Raw genomic sequence first — 19,464 nt, forward strand, 5'->3', positions numbered from 1 at the left:
CATCTCTTCCACTTCCCGCTCCTCCGCCCTTGAGCCCCGCCCCTCCAACCGCCACCAGGACAGAACCTCACTGGTCCTCACCTACCACCCCACCAATCTCCATGTACAGCGCATCATCCGCCGTCATTTCCGCCACCTCCAAACGGACCCCACCACCAAGGATATATTTCCCTCCCCTCCCCTATCAGCATTCCGTAAAGACCACTCCCTCCGTGACTCCCTCGTCAGATCCACACCCCCCACCTTCCCCTGCAATCGCAGGAGGTGCAAGACTTGCGCCCACACCTCCCCCCCTCACCTCCCTCCAAGGCCCTAAAGGAAACCTCCATATCCGCCACAGATTCACCTGCACCTCCACACACATCATCTATTGCATCCTCTATATTGGGGAGACAGGCCGGCTACTTGCGGAGCGTTTCAGAGAACACCTCTGGGACACCCGGAAGAACCAACCCAACCACCCTGTGGCTCAACACTTCAACTCCCCCTCCCACTCCACCAAGGATATGCAGGTCTTTGGACTCCTCCATCGCCAGACCACAACAACACGACGGTTTAAGGAAGAGCGCCTCATCTTCCGCCTAGGAACCCTCCAACCACAAGGGATGAACTCGGATTTCACCAGTTTCCTCATTTCCCCTCCCCTCACCTTGTCTCAGTCAAATCCATCGAATTCAGCACCGCCTTCCTAACCTGCAATCTTCTTCCTGACCTCTCCGCCCCCACCCCAGTCTGACCTATCACCCTTACCTTGACCTCTTTCCACCTATCACATTTATGACGCCCCTCCCCCAAGTCCCTCCTCCCTACCTTTTATCTTAGCCTGCTGGACAAACTTTCCTCATTCCTGAAGAAGGGCTTATGCCCGAAACGTCGATTCTCCTGTTCCCTGGATGCTGCCTGACCTGCTGCGCTTTTCCAGCAACACATTTTCAGCTCTGATCTCCAGCATCTGCAGTCCTCACTTTCTCCTCACTTCTGCCAAGTCAAAGAAGTGGCTATGGGGAATCCACATTGGTCCCAGTTATCCCTGTCTCTTTATGGGATATGTGGAACAATCCTTGTTCCAGTCCTACACTGGCCCCCTCCCACAACTCTTTCCTTGGTAAATCGACAACCTTTTTGGTGCTGCTTCATGATTCACAGCTCTGACGAAGACTAATTTAGACCTGAAATGTTAGCTTGCTCTCTCTCCATGGGTGCTGCCTGACCTGCTGTGATCACTAGCATTTGTGGTTTTTGTACAGATTCCAGCACCAGCAGTAATTTGCTGCATCTTTGTTTGTTTGTCTGCCTTTCTCTCCCTCAGAGCTCAATCCGTACCTAACCTGTCGTTCCTTTACTACTTTGTCTTTAGCATACATTCCACCTTTTCCTAGCATTTTCTAGTCATAGACACATACAGCACAGAAACAGACCCTCTGGTCCAATCAGAACATGCCAACCAAAATCCCAAACTAACCTAGTCACACCTGCCTGCACCTGACCCATAAATTCTCCAAACATTTCTTATTCACGTACTTATCTAAATATCTTTTAGACATGTAACTGTACATGTCTAAAACTTGCCACAGATCCACACTCAAACATTGGCATAGCTTGAGGCTGCCTATTTCTGAAGACTAAGGAACAGTAAAACTTGCAAAGGTACATATTAGTCTTCTCATCTTTTATACTTCAAAATGGAGCTCCGGTACATTGATTTCCAAGTATTATTAGTTTCTGACACAAAAACAATTGCTGGAAAAGCTCAGCAGGTCTGCAGCATCTGTGGAAAGAAATCAGAGTTAACTTTACAGGTCCAGTGATCCTTCCTCAGAACTGAATAAGAATTTTAAAATGGAGATGCTAGAATAGTCAAACACAGAATAATGGGTGAACAGAAATTTAGATTTATGATACAAAGTAACAGGCAGGCCAGAAGAGCACACCATGCAACAAAGGTTTACTCCTCCTTCCCCCCCTCTCCGCCCAACCACCATCTTCTGCAGAAACACCAACCTTTCCTCACTACCATCAGTTCTGAAGAAGGGTCACTGGACCCAGAACATTAACTCTGATTTCACCAAACAGATCTGCTGAGTTTTTCCAGGAATTTCTATTTTTGTTTCTAATTTCCAGCATCCACAGTTCTTTTAGATTTTTTTGTGATGTACCAAAGTTTAAATCAGGATTTCAGCAGCAAATGAGCTAAAGGAAGGTTAGAATTAGATGAGATGGAGATGGAAGTAGGTCACCATGGTAATAAAAAGAGGATACAGGGTCAGCAGATTATTCTTAGCATCAAGCAGATGACAAGATTGTCAAGCTAAAAACATACTTGCTATCGGTTACAGTTGAATTGGTAACCCATACAAGTGACATTGGTAACAGAAGTTTACTTTTGATACTGAGAGCACTTTGCTTTTAGAGATTAGTTTAACAGCTGCAATTTATCGCTATCTGTAGTTATTTATGATAAGAATAAAGTCTGCTGGAAACAAATTTGCAAGTTACCATGAAAATGGAGTACTTTTGAGGCAATTGCGTACTGAAGAGACAAAATGAAGAGCTGGCAGGAAGCCAGATCAAGAGAACACTACAGTCCCAGATGAGAATTTTTACAATCCTCTGCTCCTTCATATTTTTATAGCTTAGAACTACTCAAATGGAACCTCTGCTCTTTCTGATTTTTATAAATTACTTGGATGAGGAAGAGGAAGGGTGGGTTTGTAAGTTTGTTGATGACATAAAGGTTGGAAGGAGTGGTGGATAGTGTGGAGGGCTGTTGTACGTTGCAATGGGAATTGACAGGATGAAGAGTTGAGGTGAGAAGTGGCAGGTAAGAGTTCAACTTAGAAAAGTGTGAAGTGATTCATTTTGGAAAGTTGAATTTGAATGCAGATTACAGGGTTAAAGGCAGGATTCTTGGCAGTGTAGAAGAACAGAGGGATCTTGGGATCCACATCCATAGACCCTCAAAGTTCCCACCCACATTGATAGGGTTGTTAAGAAGGCATTTGGTGTTTTGGCTTTCATTAGCAGGGAGATTGCATTTAAGAGCTGCATGGGTATGCTGCAGCTCTATAAAGCCCTGGTTAGACCACACTTGGAATACTGTATTCAGTTCTAGTCGCCTCGTTATTGGAAGGATGTGAAAGCTTGAGAGAGGGTGCAGAGGAAATTTAACAGCATACTGCCTGGACTGGAGGGTATGTCTTATGAGGAAAGGTTGAGGGAGCTAGGGCATTTCTCATCGGAGGGATGAGAGATGACTTGATAGAGGTGTACAAAAACATAGAACATTACAGTGCAGTACAGGCTTTTCGGCCCTCGATGTTGTACCGACTTGTGAAACCACGATGAGAGGCATGGATAGAGTGGATATCCAGAGACTTTTTCCCAGGGTTGAAATGGCTATCACAATGGGGCATAATTATAAGGTGATTGGAGGAAGGTTTCGAAGGGCCTGTACTGTGCTGTACTGTTCTATGTTCTAATTAGGATGAGTGTACTGATAATAAAGCCCCACTACTCACAAGCCATCACAAATGTGTACCCACTCATTTAAACCACCAAGGTGAGTAACTTGTCCGACAGACTCAGAACTAAAGTTAATTCAGACCAGGTTTCAACATTAAGATGGAAATACATTTATTTAAAAAAAACGTTTATTTAACAAATGGGAGATGATGCTTATTAATTTACTATGCGACTCCTTTAAATACCACACAGAAATTCATTAACAAATAAGACAGACAAAATGGATCATTTAGCACATGGGTGGAAGAATGTAAACATGGAAAACAATTTCTTTAGCTCAAAAGTCCAGACGACAAAGTGGAGTTATTTCCCAAAGTTCTTTTGATTTTAGCAATACTGACATAAAAAGCTTATTATGCAAGACAAAACAATCTATATTACACAACACAAAAACTACAGGAACAACTTTATTACAAATATTATAAAGAAAGATTAATCTCCTACAAACCAGCAATATCCTTACAAGTACTCAAACCTCAGTGAATAGTCATCTTTATATGTTCAAACTACGGCTACTTGTTAAGCTGGCATGGCTGAAACTAATTTCCTTTCTACAAATTTCTGAATTTACTCAATTATTTCCTTTAGTTAATGCCTCCCCATGAGAGCCTTAAAACAAACAGCTAACTCAGCTCACTAATGAATTTAAAATGGGTTCTTTAAATTCATGTCTTCAGTAGCCTTGTAGATTGTCTTCCTCACTTACACTTGTGCAACTTTCTGCTTATGGAGCTTTCTTCTCATCAGTTGTAACTATCTCAGGACTTCTCCCAACCCTGACTGTTACTAACCATTTCTGTTATTGACCATTCTCTCTGAATAGACCTACATCTGGCCCTCTACCCGGATCTTTTTATATTAATTTTTGCATATATGTAAGTGTGGCATACAGTTTCTGTTTGATAGCATGTTTCACCATTGAACCCAAAGTTTTCATTTCATGATGTTGTTGAGTTAATTATTCAAGCTCCTAAAATCTAGCTGACCTGTTTTCCACGTATTATAAAACTTCAGTTTATGAATTCCAATTAAGAGTCATACTGGACTCAAAATGTTAATGCTCTCTCTCCCCACAGATATTGCTCAACCTGGTAAGTTTCTCCAGCACTTTGTTTTCATCAATTTTATTCTAGGAGGTATGGATGGTTAATTTTAGTTTTACTAACATATGAGAAATTGTGATTCTTGTGATAGCTGGTGGCTTATTTTAATAGTTTGAAAAAATGAAGTCTCAACACCTAGTCACACTGAAACATGGTAAGGAAAGCCAGAATAGGAAATTTAAGTGTGAAACTGATTTTGATGAACAGCTGTTTGGATGCTTTAATTGTAAAAGAAAATCGTCATAAATTCCACTTGATAGCTGCCTGGTGACGGTGTAGCTAATTAGCTTGCCAAAAAAACTCAGTGTCAAAGCTTTGAAGCACTGATTGGACTCTAAAAAATTCTGAAGGGTCACTGGACACAGAACATTACCTCTGATTTTTCTCCACAGATGCTGTCAGACCTGCTGAGTTTTTCCAGCAATTTCTGTTTTAGTTAACAATTTTGTTTATCTGTTTGTATGGCATAGTCCAACTGCTTGGAGTATTCTGTAGAACCTTCCTTTGCAACACTGAGCACAGTTAGAACCTCTGTATGCAGTGATGCTTGATGTTTGTGTAAATGCAGAGCACTTATAGCTTAACACAGCACCCACAACGGTGGCAGAAATATCAATGTCTCCATACACAGGGAGATTCAGACCAGAGTGCCTCAACTGCCTATCAGTTTATACATACATCATTCCTGATGGATTTGACAGAAAGCTCCATGCAACATGCGAGCAGGACAGGGAAAATTGGGCAACATAGACATTTGTCCATCTCCTTGTGGAATGTGCCTCTTCAAACAAGTTCTGGAGAACTATAGTAGTTTTTGCCAAGTTTCATCCTGAGCAGCTCTGTGACATAGAATTTTCTGTGCTTTATAGGCTGTTTCCAGGGATGTCACAGAGGTAAACACAACTGGTGTAGCTCGAGGACCAGCGACTTTGTGAAACACACTCTTTGCTCTGGCAGATTCCAAGGTCTAGGACTGTGGGAGAATGCACTCAAGGTTTGGGGCTGTCCTCACTATTCTGGCAGTGCTTCATCTCAGGGCAGTGTATTCCAAAATGCTGAATTCTTTGTACATCATGTCCATGTCAATATCGTTAAGACTGATTGCTTGAAGGTCTCTGCAAAATTCTTCAAAGGATACAGTAATTGCAAGAACTAATTTAAACTTTCTGTTGTGAAAACTGTTTTACACAAATTATATCTGTCACTCAATCTTTTGACTTCTTTTATGGAAAGTTTAAAAATTTTTCCCATTTTCCTTTCACAACTGTTATTAATTATTTCAGTTTGCCAATCAATGCAAACTCAAAACATTTGGTCTCAACCTTTATCTCCAGGTTCCTAGTCATGTCATTCATCAGTTCATATAATGAGAAGGCCCTGAACAACTTATCCTCTGAAGCTTCAATATAGTGCTCGAACAGTTTAAACAGCATTGTGGGAAACATAAATGAAAGCTCAGCCACATTGTTGGTAAACCCTTCATCCATGAAGCATTTCCAAAGTATTCTGGGGCACTTTCCCGCACCTGCACTCTGGAAATAGACCACCACAGGGTTACATTTCCAGTAATATATCTATAGATAGCAGTGGAGAAAGCCATTTGGTTACAACATGCCACAACAGATTTTATTACTGTATTTTAACAAAGACACAGATCTCCTTCAATTGTGGTGTTCTGCTAGCAGACATGTTAAAATGCACATGCACCTTGAGAATGATTTTTACGGTATTAACAATGTTATGACAGTATACTTTGTTTCACAGTTTGAAGAAATGAGTTTGCTATAATAGAGTCAATTTCAGCACCATTAATTCTCCTGATGAAAATCATACAGTTTCTGTTAGTAACACTTGTTTTGTCTGCTGAATATATGGAAAATGTTCCTATGTCGAGACTGAAGGCAGAGTCAGATATCAGCATAGAAATCCAACGGTGAATTTTAGACTCCTTTCTCAAAATTGAAATAAGCACATTATCTAAAGTCAAACTCTTAGATTACATGAGCAGCATGCTTTCGGTAGCATGTAATGCTTCAAGTGATTTCCGATCAAGAGTATGAGATTCTTATATACTCAGCTCACAGGCAAGTATACTGTGACATCATGAGCATGTCTCTTGAAGTTATACTGACAGCCAGATATGACAAAATAACGTCCCTTTGTAAATGAGTTCAAGAGCATATGCAGGAATTAATAATGGTAGAAATTGACCAAGTATGACAAAACAGTGAAACCGGAAGTCCTGAGTGACATTACTAATTCTGACAATACATTACTTGGATCAGCATCAGCTGACAGTAACGATCAAGAACATAAATTAATTCAGTGTATATAAGAATTGAATGGCATTATACTGCTCAAACTCAGAAATTCATCTGCTCTCCCAGTAATATTAAAGTGTTTATAATTTCAAAAAACTAAATAGAAAAACACTGCAAAGTAAAAGTTGATTTCCAATCAATTTTGTAATTATTTATAGTTCATGATTTCTCTAAATATTTCCTCCATTGCTTTTGGTATTTCTGGGCCACGACAAATACTAGGAAAGAGGGTAACTTACTGCCAGACCTATCTATGTAGCTCTTGAGCAAGTTACTAAGGAATGTATTGGAACAGCCCAGCATCAATCACCCTTTTTATCTTCCCATTTCTTTTCATGTGAATGCTGTGACAAGCCAGATGTTGGGGACTAGATATTCTAACTGTAACTATCAATTGCACTGAACTTTTAAAAAAGCCTCCTTTTTTAACTGTTAACGAGTTAAATTAATTTAGACTTGCTGGAAATGATAACTCTATGCTATCAAGGCAGAAATCAGCTGATCAAACATGAGGTTTCATGTTAACTCAACATCTGTTTAAATAGCCATATGTCACCAGGGGAACAAGGGAATTAAAATCAATACAATTGTGCAGCCTGTTGTAAATACAGTAGGACAAACATTTGTACAATACAAATATAAAGCTTTAAAAATGACATTAAATTGATGGTGTTGATAGTGAGGAGGATGTTCTCAGGCTACAGTCTGATATTGATCAGCTGATAAATTGGGCACAGCAATGGCAAATCGAATTTAATCCTGATTAATGTGAGGTGATGCATTTTAAGAGAAGGATGTATAAAATGAATGGAAGGTGCCTAGAAAGTACTGAGGAACAAAGGGACCTTGATATACAAGTCCACAGATCCCTGAAGACAGGGCAGTGAAGGCAGCATACAAGTTGGTTGCCTTCATTAGCTGAGGCACAGAATACAGGTACAGGAAGTCTCATTACAAGGAGTAGCAGATGAGTTTAATGCAGATAAATATGAGGTGCTGCATTTTGGAAAGGCATATTCCATGAGTGAATGAAAAACAATCATGCCTTACATGACAGTAATAATCTCACTTTGCTGACAATACAAAGCTGGTGACAGTTATGGAGGTGGACATAGGTTATGTGCACAGGCGACAACAGCAGATGGAATATATGTAGGCAAGTGTGAGTTTATTCACTTTGGCTGAATGGAAACGCAAGAATAAATTTGAAAAGGCATTAATCCTGAATATCCACAGATATCTATGTATGCAAAAATCTCAAAAGGAAGCCAACATGCAATACAGTAAGCAGTTAAAACAACATATGCCATATTGGCCTTTAATGTAAGAGAATTGCAGTACAAGAATACAAAGGTTTTGCTACAATTGTAGCGGGCTTTGGTGAGAGCACAACTTGAGTAGTGTGCATAATTTTAGTGTTCGTTCAAAAGGAAGAAGATAGTGAAATACTGATGAGTCAAATTTGGATAAACAAAGAACTGCAGTTCAGATTAGATTAGATTACTTACAGTGTGGAAACAGGCCCTTCGGCCCAACAAGTCCACACCGACCCGCCGAAGCGCAACCCACCCATACCCCTACATTTACCCCTTATGTAACACTACGGGCAATTTAGCATGGCCAATTCACCTGACCTGCACATCTTTGGACTGTGGGAGGAAACCGGAGCACCTGGAGGAAACCCACGCAGACACGGGGAGAACGTACAAACTCCACACAGTCAGTCGCTTGAGGCGGGAATTGAGCCCGGGTCTCTGGCGCTGTGAGGCAGCAGTGCTAACCGGTGGCACAGTGAAGTCTTCGGCCATTTCCACTAGAATAGGAAATCCAATGGAAGGATCCCTGCTATAAGCTGAAGTTCTGAACTCAGCTTTAGCTGAATTTGTGCACATTTGTCATATGATCACACCAAATAGACTGCAACTGGTCACACTAGATTACAAAACCACAGGCAAGTAGAGGTGGTTGCAAAATGGTCTTGTTCATATCCTAAACAAATATGCACCCAAGTTTAATTTCTAATGTGGTAGAAACTGGATAGCGTTAACAACTTTTATTAATATGCTCTTTAATCTTTAAAATGAAGTGTGTAAAGTTGGAAAGCAAAACTAGGAAAATTGCTGTGGGTGTGCCAACATAGATGCCAGTGAAAAGTTGATTGGAGTGTCCAAAGGTCATATTGCTTTGTGACTGTCCAGTATCCATAGGACGAGATGAACAAAAACAACATCCAGCATTTCTGATAAAGAACATGGACAAAATCTATCAGTAGAGAGTGATAATTATCACCCTCATGACCCTGAAGAGTTTGCATTCACCCACCTGTTTCCCTAGTTGAAGTTTCAAAGATCATAGCGATGTTCCAGGACTTTGCATTGCAACATATATAAAAAAACTGCAAACCATGTTTGACTGAACCAACAGCATGCTATATAGAAAATGTTTACTGCATTAGAACATAGAACAGTACAGGCCCTTTGGCCCTCGATGTTGTACTGACGTTTTATCCAACTCTAAGATCAGACCAACCTTCATTATACTATGTGCCTATCCAAGAGTCGCTGAAATGTCCCTAATGTATCTGACTCTACCACCACTGTTGGCAGTGCATTCCACACACCCACTACTCTCTGGTAAAGAACTGATCTCTGACATCTCCTCTAAACCTTCCTCCAATCACCTTAAAATGATGCCCCCTTGTGATAGCCATTTCTGCTCTGGGGCGGCACGATGGCTCAGTGGTTAGCCTCTCAGCGGGTGACTGTCTGTGTGGAGTTTGCACATCCTCCTCGTGTCTGCGTGGGTTTTCTCCGGGTGCTCCGGTTTTCTCCCACAGTCCAAAGATGTGCAGGTTAGGTGAATCGGCCATGTTAAATTGCCCATAGTATTAGGTGCATTAGTCAGAGGGAAATGGATCTGGGTGGGTCACTCTTCAGAGTTGGTGTGGACTGGTTGGGCCAAAGGGCCTGTTTCCACACTGTAGGGAATCTAATCGAAAAAGTGTCTGGCTATCCACTCTATCTATGCCTCTCATCATCTTGTATATCTCGATCAAGTCACCGCTCATCCTTCTTTGCTCCAATGAGAAGAGCCCTAGCTCACTCAACCTTTCTTGATATGATATGACCTTCAGTCTCAGCAGCATCCTGGAAAATCTCCTCTGCACCCTCTCTAAAGTTTCCATGTCTTTCCAGTAATGAGGTGACCAGACTGAACACAATATTCCAAGTATGATCTAACCAGGGCTCGAAAGAGCTGCAGCATAACCTCACGGTTCTTAAATTCAATCTCCCTGCTAATGAAAGCCAACACATCATACGCCTTCTTAACAACCCTATCAACTTGGGTGGCAACTTTGAGGGATTTATGGACATGGACCCCAAGATCCCGGTGTTCTTCCACACTGCCAAGAATCCTGGCTTTAACCCTGTATTCTGCATTCAAATTTGACCTTCAAAATGAATCACTTCATGTTTCAAGGTTGAACTCCATCTGCCACTGATCAGCCCAGTAGGATGATCAGTGATCACTGATCAACCCATCCTTCTACTTCCTCATCCTGTCAATGTTCCGTTGCAGTCTACAACAGCCCTCCCCACTTTCCACCACTCCACCAACCTTCATGTCATTGGCAAACTTACTAACCCACCCTTCTGCTTCCTCATCCAAGTCATTTATAGAAATCACAAAGAGCAGAGGTCACAGAACTAATCCCTGTGGAACAATATTGGTCACCAAGTTCCAGGCTGGGTACTTTCCAATTACCACCACCTCTACGGGCCAGCCAATTCTATATCCAGACAGCAGGATTTCCCTGTATCCCATGCCTCCTTACTTTCTGACTGAGCCTACCCTGGGAGACCTTATCAAATCCATGTACACTACATCCATTGCTCTACCTTGAATAATTTTGTCACATCCTCAAAGAATTCAATGGGCTTTGTGCGGCATGATCTGCCCCTCACAAAGCCATGCTAACTATATCTAATCAAACTATGGTTTTCCAAGTAATCATAAATCCTGTTTCTCAGAATCCTCTCCAATACTTTACTCACCACAGAAATGAGACTGATTGGTCTGTAATTCCCAGGATTATCCCTATTCCCTTTCTTGAAAAGGGGAATAACATTTGCCACTCTCCAATCATCTGGCACTACCCCAGTGAACAGTGAGGACACAAAGATCATCACCACACGCACAGCAATCTCTTCCCTCGCTTCCTGTAGTAACCGAGGGTGTGTCCCCACCTGGCCCAGGGTATTTATCTACCTTATGATTTTCAAACTTTTCAGCATATCCACCTTCTTAACATCAACCTGTTCCAGCATATCAGTCTGTTTCATGCTGTCCTCAGAAATGTCAAGGTCCCTCACACTAGTGAACCCTGAAGCAAATTATTCATTAAGGGCCTTTCTTACCTCCTCTGACACCAGGCACAAGTTCCCTCCACTCTCCCTCATCGGCCCTACCCTCACTCTGGCCATCCTCTTGTTCTTCATGTTAGTGTAGAACGCTTTCGGGTTTTCCTTAATCCTACCTGCTGAAGCTCATGCTCCCTTCTAGCTCTCAAGTCCATTCTTCAGTTCCTTCCTGACTACCCTGTAACCCTCTAGAGCCCTGTCTGATCTTTGCCTCTTCAACCTTAAGTAAGCTTCCTTCTCCTTCTTGACTAGATTTTCCACATCCCTTGTCACCCAAGGTACTCTCAAACTACCATCCCTTCCTTGCCTCAGTGGGACAAACCTGTCCAGCACTATCAGCAAGTGCTCCCTAAACAACCTTAACATTTCTGTTGTACATTTCCCTGAGAACATCTGGTCTTAGTTTAGGTGCCCCAGTTCCTGCCTAATAGCATTGTAATTCCCTGTCCCCAATTAAATACCTTCCCATACCGTCTGCTCCTATCCATCTCCATGACTGGCATTGTGATCACTATTACCAAAGTGCCCTCCCAACGAGAGATCTGACACCTGGCATGGTTCGTGCCAAGCACCAAATCCAATATGGCCTCCCCTCTAGTCGGCCTATCTACACATTGAGTCTGCTCCATCCAAACTATTTGCACTAAGGAGGTTTCAATCTATATTAGGGAAGTTAAAGTTATCCATGACAACAACCCTGTTACTTCTGCACCTTTCCAAAATCTGCCTCCCAATCTGCTCCTCCATGCTTCTTTTGCTATTGGGGGATCTGTTGAAAACTCCCAATAAAGTAACTGCTGCTTTCCTGTTTCTGACTTCTATCCGTATTGCCTCTATAGACAAACCCTCAATGACCTTTCTGCAGCTGTGATACTATCCCTGATTAGCAATGCCACTCCTCCACCTCTTTTACCTCCCCCCATTCCTTTTGAAACATCTAAACCCTGGAACATCCAACAACCATTCCTGCTCGTGTCATATCTAAGACTCCATGATGGCCACACCATCATAGTTCAAAGTGCTGATCCATGCTCTAAGTTCATCGCCCTTATTCCTGATACTTCTTGCATTAAAATAGACAAACTTCAACCCATTACACTGACTGCACCTTTGCCCTATCAAGTGCCTATTTCACCGCAGACTCTCTGCATACTGTATCTGGCTGTTCACTACCTACTCCATTCATCTGATCCGTAGCTCCAGTTCCCATCCTCCTGCCAATCTAGTTTAAATCCTCTCAAAGAGTTCTAGCAAACCTCCCGCCCAGGATATTGGTGCCTCTCCAGTTCAAGTGCAAATCGTCCTTCTTGAACAGGTCCTACCATTCCCAAGGTATCCCAATGATCCACATACCTGAAACCCTTCCAATGCTTTTCAAATGCCTTTTACAGTCCAATATCAGGCCAGTGTAATATGTGAACAATTTGAAAACTAAAGAACTTTTTCAAATATTTACTGTGTCACTTTTCTCATTTAGTTTTTATGACAGTGCAGTTGTAGGCAAAAAAGGCTACAAAAGGGCTTCATCAGCTATCTCAAAGATTGTGGGTAGGACCCCTGCAATTCAAATTATCACAATTTTACTATGCATACATCGTCAACAGTATAGTGAAGGTTCACTAGATCGGTACCGAGATGAGAGGGTTGACCTATGATAAGAGACTGAATAAACCGCACTTACAAAGAATGAGAGGCGATTTCATTTTTGAATTAAACAGTACTCTGAATCGACAGTATAGATACTGAGATGTTGTTTCTGCTGGTTGGAAGTCTAGAACACAGGTGCCCAGACTCAGGACAAAGGGTCCATCATTTAGGACTGAGGAAACATTTCTTCACTTAAGAGGGCTATGAATTTTTAGAACTCTCTACCTCAGAGGGTTGTTGATATTTTATCACTGACTATATAAAAAGGCTAGAATAAACAACTCTTTGATTTCTTAGGGAATCAAGATGTACAGGTCATTCTCCTATAATGTGCGTTTCATCAACGTGATTTGGCTGTAATGCGATTGGTGAATTGGGGAATGATTTTTCAAAAATGTGAACTCCCATTCACTATTATGCGACTCCATCCCCAGTTACCTCAATACCAGTCTAACTGTTTACTTCAGATCAAGCGAGAGAGGTTGGATGATGGGGCAAATTTTTCTGGCCCTATTGTGGATGTTTTCGAGAATGTTTTTAGACATTATTGTAAAAGAGAAGATTTGGATTTCAAGATTCTCCTCATTCTGGACAATGCATCGAGCCATCCTCCCATTTGGTGAGCTGTCTGAAAACATCAAAGTGTTATTCTACCTCCAAACACAACCTCTCTCATTCAACCCACAAACCAGGGTGGAATAGCAGCTTTTAGAGCTGATTATTTAAGGTGCACATTCAAGAAGCTGATTGTAGCTACTGAAGGGAATAATGAGGACAATGTTCTTCAATTTTGGAACAGCTTTAACATTAAGAATTCCTTTGACACCAATGTGGAGGTCTGGGGGGGATGTCAAATCAAAGCAATCAAAGAACATTGTGTTGCTCTTGCCAGGCAAGTTGGTTTTGAAAACGTGGAGACTGATCAACAACAACTTGTTGCTGCGGGGGAAATTGAAGCTCGAGATGAAGACGATGAAGTCCGGGATGCAGCACCACAAGAACTTCCCACTTCTCTTTTGTCTTCGATCCTGAGGAAGTTGAGAAGCAGCTGCAGCTCTTAGAAGACAATGACTATAATGCAGAGTGCAGCAGAACAGTGGTTCGTGGCATAAAGTCATACCTGGCACCCTATGAATACTATTTCTTGTGGGTTGGCTTTAAAAAGACATTTAATTTTTGATGCTTTGACTTCTTTCATGAAAGAAGAAAGAAGTCAAAGCATCAAAAATTAAATGTCTTTTTAAAGCCAACCCACAAGAAATAGTCTGAGGACAATGAACCACAGCCATCCGCTTCTAGGCTAAATATTTTCTTTTGTCATAACCCTGCACCCAGAACTACATGATGCTGCTGTTGACCCTCAGCTCCTGCCTTAAGGTACTGTAACTCAGCAGACTCGAAACCCCTTAAAGTGTTAAATTTATTGTATTATTTCATTAAAATATATGATTTTAACATTTACTTCGACCGTGCTATCGTTTGAGTTAGGCTAGCTACTGTTTTTGTTTAGATTTTTACTGATATTTTTCGTGGCTAGCCCTAACCCGGTTTTTCCCATAGGCGCCGTTATTTTTATGGCACAATTTTCTATAACACAAGGTCACATGAGAACGCGAATACCGCTTTATAGCGGAACAGACTGTAGGAGAACAAGTCGGAAAATAGAGTTGAAGCCCAAGATCAGCCATAACCACAATAAATGGAAGAGTAGGTTCAACTGGCTATACGATCTACTCCCACTCCCAGCTTCTGTGTTCTAGTACACTAATAGACCTCAGAAACTTTTAACAGATTTATTGCACACTCCCATCTTATTTAACCATACAGCTTCTACACAATTATGTTATGATCTTCCAAGTGTTACTGTATCCCTAATAATAGATTCTGGTATCTTTCCTATTACTAATGTCAGGTTTTCTGCTCTGGAGATCCCGGTCATCTCCCATTCACCATTCTTGTACAGCAGGTTATGTTTGTTACTTTCCAATTCCCGGGTACTGTTCTGGAGACCAGGGAATTCTGGAAGATTAAAATCAACACATCCATTATCCCTGCAGCCACCCATGTTAGTACCTTAAAATATGAGTCATTAGATCTAAAGCAAATTTGTCTTTGTCCCATCAGTTCGAGTGCTATTTCTTTATGAGTACCAATATCCTCATTTTTGCTAGAATCTTGATTCCCCACCATATCTGGAAGGCTTTTGTGCCTTCTACTTCAAAGACAAAATAGAAGTCATCAATTTAATTTCTGTCATTTTCTTAATCTCCACTGTAATTGTTTCTCTGTCTCCTTCTCGGGAACCAAATTTTTTTTCTCCATCTCTTTCTTGCCTATGGCAGCTTTTACAATGTGTTTATGCTCATAAGCAATTGGTTCTTTCTTTATAGTTCTTTTGTCAACCTTTGATGAAGTTTGAAATCTTCTCAATCCTTAAGCTTACTCTACTTTTGGCAATATTATAAGCCTCCATTTCCAATACTCCATTTTCAACCCAATGAAAATGACAGGCCTGGATAGAGTCCCCTGCTGTACACTTAGATCCTGTGCAGACCAGCTGGTGGAGATATTCATTGACATCTTTAACCTCTTCCACCTACAAGCCAAAGTCCTTACCTGCTTCAAGAAGACCAACATCATCCCAGTATAAAAGAAAGCACATGCAATGTACTTTAATGACTATCGCCCAGTGCGTCTGACCTCCACAATCATGAATTCGAGAGGCTGGACAAGGCCCACATCAACATGAGCCATCCAACCAGTCTCAATCCTCTGCAATTTGCCTACCAATGTAACAGGTATGCAGCAGACACCATTTCCCTCGGCCTGCACTCATCCCTGGAACATCTGGACAAGGTCACATACGTCAGACTCCCACTCAGACTACAGCTCTGCCTTCAACACCATAATCCCAGCCAGGCTGATCTCAAAAGCTCTGAGATCTAGGTCTCGGTTCTACCCTTTGCAATTGAATCCTTAGTTTCTGACCCACAGACCATAATCAGTAAAGATAAATGACTGCACCTCCTCCACGATAACCTTCAACACTGTAGCCCCGCAAGGATGCATTCTCAGCTCCCTACTGTTGCCTGTACACCCATGACTGTGTAGCCAAATTTTGAACTAACGCCATTGACAAGTTTGCTGACGACGCCACTGTGGAAGGACGGTTATCAAATAATAAGAAGTCAGAATACAGAAAGAACATAGAGGGCGTGGTGTCATGGTGGAATAATAACAACCTCTCTAGGTCAGCAAAACTCAAGAACTGAACATTGACTTCAGAAAGAAAGGAGGAGAACATGCTCCCATCTACATCAATGGAGTTGAGGTTGAGAGAGAGGATCGAGCGCGTCATGCTCCTAGCAGTGATGATAATCGATAACCTGTTCTGGACTTCTGGAATTTGTTGAGTGTATCCATGATAGTTTTCTTGAACAGTAAGCAATAGAAATGACGAGGGAGCAAGCTATCCAAGATCTGGTCCTGTGTAATGAGACAGGAATAATTAATGATCTCATAGTTGGGGATCCTCTTGGAAGGAGTGATCACAGTATAGTTGAATTTAGAATACAGAACAAGAGTGTGAAGATAAAATTCAATACCAGAGTCCTGTGCTTGAACAAGGGGAATTACAATAGAATGAGGGAGGTCTTGGCTAAAGTAAACTGGAAACAAAGATTTTATAGTGGGAGAGTTGACTAGCAGTGGAGGATTTTCAAAGCAATTTTTCAGTGTTCAGCAGAAGTGTATTCCAGTGAAAAAGGACTACAAGAAAAGGGGTAGTCTGTTATGGGTTTCTAAGGAAATAAGGGAGACTACCAAATTGAAAGAGAAGGTATACAAAGTGGCCAAAAACAGCATGAAACTAGAAGATTGGGAAAATTTTAAAGGTCAACAGTAAACCACAAAACAGAGCTATAAAGTAAGAGAGAACATGAGAAAAAATTAGCACAGAATATAAAGACAACTCAAAAGTTTCTACAAATATATGAAATAAAAAAGAGTGGCTAAAGTAAACATTGGTCTTTGGAGGATGAGAACATGGAACATGGTTATGGAACATGGTGAAATGGCCGAAGCATTGAATGGGTATTTTGTATCCGTCCACACAATGGAGGACACTAATAACACGCCAGCAACTGACAAACAGACAAAGGTAGGTGTGGACCTGGATATAGTCATTATTACAGAAGAGCTCATGTTGGGCAAGCTAATGGAGCTAAGAATTGATAAGTCTCCTGGCCCTGATGGAATGAAGCCCAGGGTACCAAAAGAGATGGTGGGAGAAATAGCAGGTGCACTTGCAGTAATTTTCCAAAAATTGCTGGACTCTGGGGCAGTCCCAGCAGATTGGAAAACAGCAAATGTGACATCACTGTTTAAAAAGGGAGGTTGACAAAAGGTGGGGAATTATACACCGGTTACCTTAACCTCTGTAGTGGGGAAGATGCTTGTGTCTATTATCAAGGAAGAAATAGAAAGGCATCTAGATAGAAACTGTCCCATTGGGCAGACACAGCATAGGTTCATAAAGGGCAGGTCATGCTTAACAAATCTTTTAGAAATTCTATGAAGACATTACGAGCAAGGTGGACAGCGGGGACCCAGTGAATATGGTGTACCTAGATTTCCAAAAGGCCTTCGACAAGATGCAGCAGCCTCTTGTGCGGCACAAGATAAGGATGCACGGCATTAGGGGTAAAGTATTAGCAAGGATAGAGGATTGGTTGACTAACAGGGAACAAAGAGTGCAGATAAATGAGTACTATTCTGGTTGGCAATCAGTGACCAGTGGTGTGCCTCAGGGGTCAGTGTTGGGAATGCAATTATTCACAATTTATATAGATGATTTGGAGTTGTGGACTAAGTGTAGGCTGTCAAAGTTTGCAGATGACACTAAGATGAGTGGCAGAGCAAAGTTGCAGAGGACTGTGAAACTTTGCAGAGGAACATAGATACATTGAGTGAGTGGGCAAAGGTCTGACAGATGGAATACAATGTTAATAAATGTGAAGTCATCCATTTTGGTAGGAAAAACTGTAAAAAGGATTATTACTTGAATGACAAAACGTTGCATCATGCTACTATGCAGAGGGACCTGTGTGTCTTTTTGCATGAATCATAGAGGGTTGGTCTGCAGGTACGAGTAATTAAGAAGGCAAAATGGAATTTTGTCCTTCATTCCTAAAGGGATTGAGTTTAAAAACAGAGAGGGTATGTTGTAGCTGTACAAGGTGCTGGTGAAACCACACCTGGAGTACTGGGTGCAGTTTTGGTTTCCTTTCTTGAGAAAGGATGGACTGGCACTGGAGGTGGTGCAGAAGAGGTTCACTTGTTTGATTCTGGAGTTAAGGGAGTTGGCTTATGAGGAGAAACTGAGGAGATTGGCATTACGTTCATTAGAATTCTGGAGAATCTTATAGAAACATATAAAACTATGAAGGGAATAGATAAGATGTAAGTACAAAGGATGTTTCCACTGGCAGGACAAGGGACAGCCTCAAGATTAGAGAGAGCAGATTTAGGACTGACTTGAGAAGGAACTTCTTCACCCAGGTTGTTAACCTATGGAATTCCTTGCCCAGTGAAGTAAGGGATGCTACTTCAGTAAACATTTTTAAAGCTAAGATCAATGTTTTTTTGAACAACAAAGGAATTAAGGGATACGGTGAGAGCGCAGGTAAGTGGATCTGAGCCCACGAAAAGATCAGCCACAATCTTGTTGAATGGTGGAGCAGGTTTGAAGTGTCCGGACGGCTTACTCCTTTCTCCTAGTTCTTATAACATGACCTTCCCTGCTCAAAGTCATGCTGCACATCACTAAAGTGCATATTTTTCTAAAATAGCCTACTTGGCGCAAACCCATAAGGAAAAGCGAAGCTGGTCTCTCAATAAATGGCAAGGCAGTGCTACAGCTGTATAACCAGACACTTTAATAACCTGGTTAACACAATTTTAAAGACCATTGAGGCAGTTTGAGAATTTTAATAACAACTAAAGTTCTGAATAAAGGTCAGGACCTGAAATGCTAACTGTTTCCACAGATGTTGCCACACTTGCTGAGTGTTTGATTCGATCTATTGTAGTCACACATACCTAAGTGCAGTGAAAAGCTTTGTTTTGCAAGCAGTACAGGCAAATCATAGCAAAATAAATCATGCAGATCATAGGTTGCTTAGACAGAGTGAGGCATACAGGGTTACAGCTGCACAAAAAGTGCGCAAAGCAAGATTAACGTTACTTGAAAATAGAGAGGTCCATTCAACTGTCGAATACTATCAAGGAAGAAATTGTTCTAGAGCCTGTTGATTGTGTGTTCAAGCTTCTGTGTTTTCGCCTTGAGGAAGAGGTTGGAAGAGAGCAATTCAGGGATGGGAGGGGGTCATTGATGATGTTGGCAGCCTTTCTGCAGCAATGAGAAGTGTAAATGAACTCCATGGATGGAAG

At 41.5% G+C, this 19,464-nt stretch overlaps 1 protein-coding gene and 1 pseudogene across 3 annotated transcripts in view; both read right to left on the reverse strand.

Moving 5' to 3' along the window:
* Positions 1 to 19,464, reverse strand: part of mxi1 (max interactor 1, dimerization protein) — a 95,166-nt gene that overhangs the window by 24,112 nt on the left and 51,590 nt on the right. The window lies entirely within an intron of this gene.
* Positions 2,431 to 11,522, reverse strand: LOC148145927 (uncharacterized; annotated as a pseudogene).

Source organism: Chiloscyllium plagiosum, unplaced genomic scaffold, assembly GCF_037043375.1.
Source record: "Chiloscyllium plagiosum isolate Xiang-an unplaced genomic scaffold, Cpla_swu_hap1 HiC_scaffold_22, whole genome shotgun sequence".
NCBI classification, from domain to species: domain Eukaryota; kingdom Metazoa; phylum Chordata; class Chondrichthyes; order Orectolobiformes; family Hemiscylliidae; genus Chiloscyllium; species Chiloscyllium plagiosum.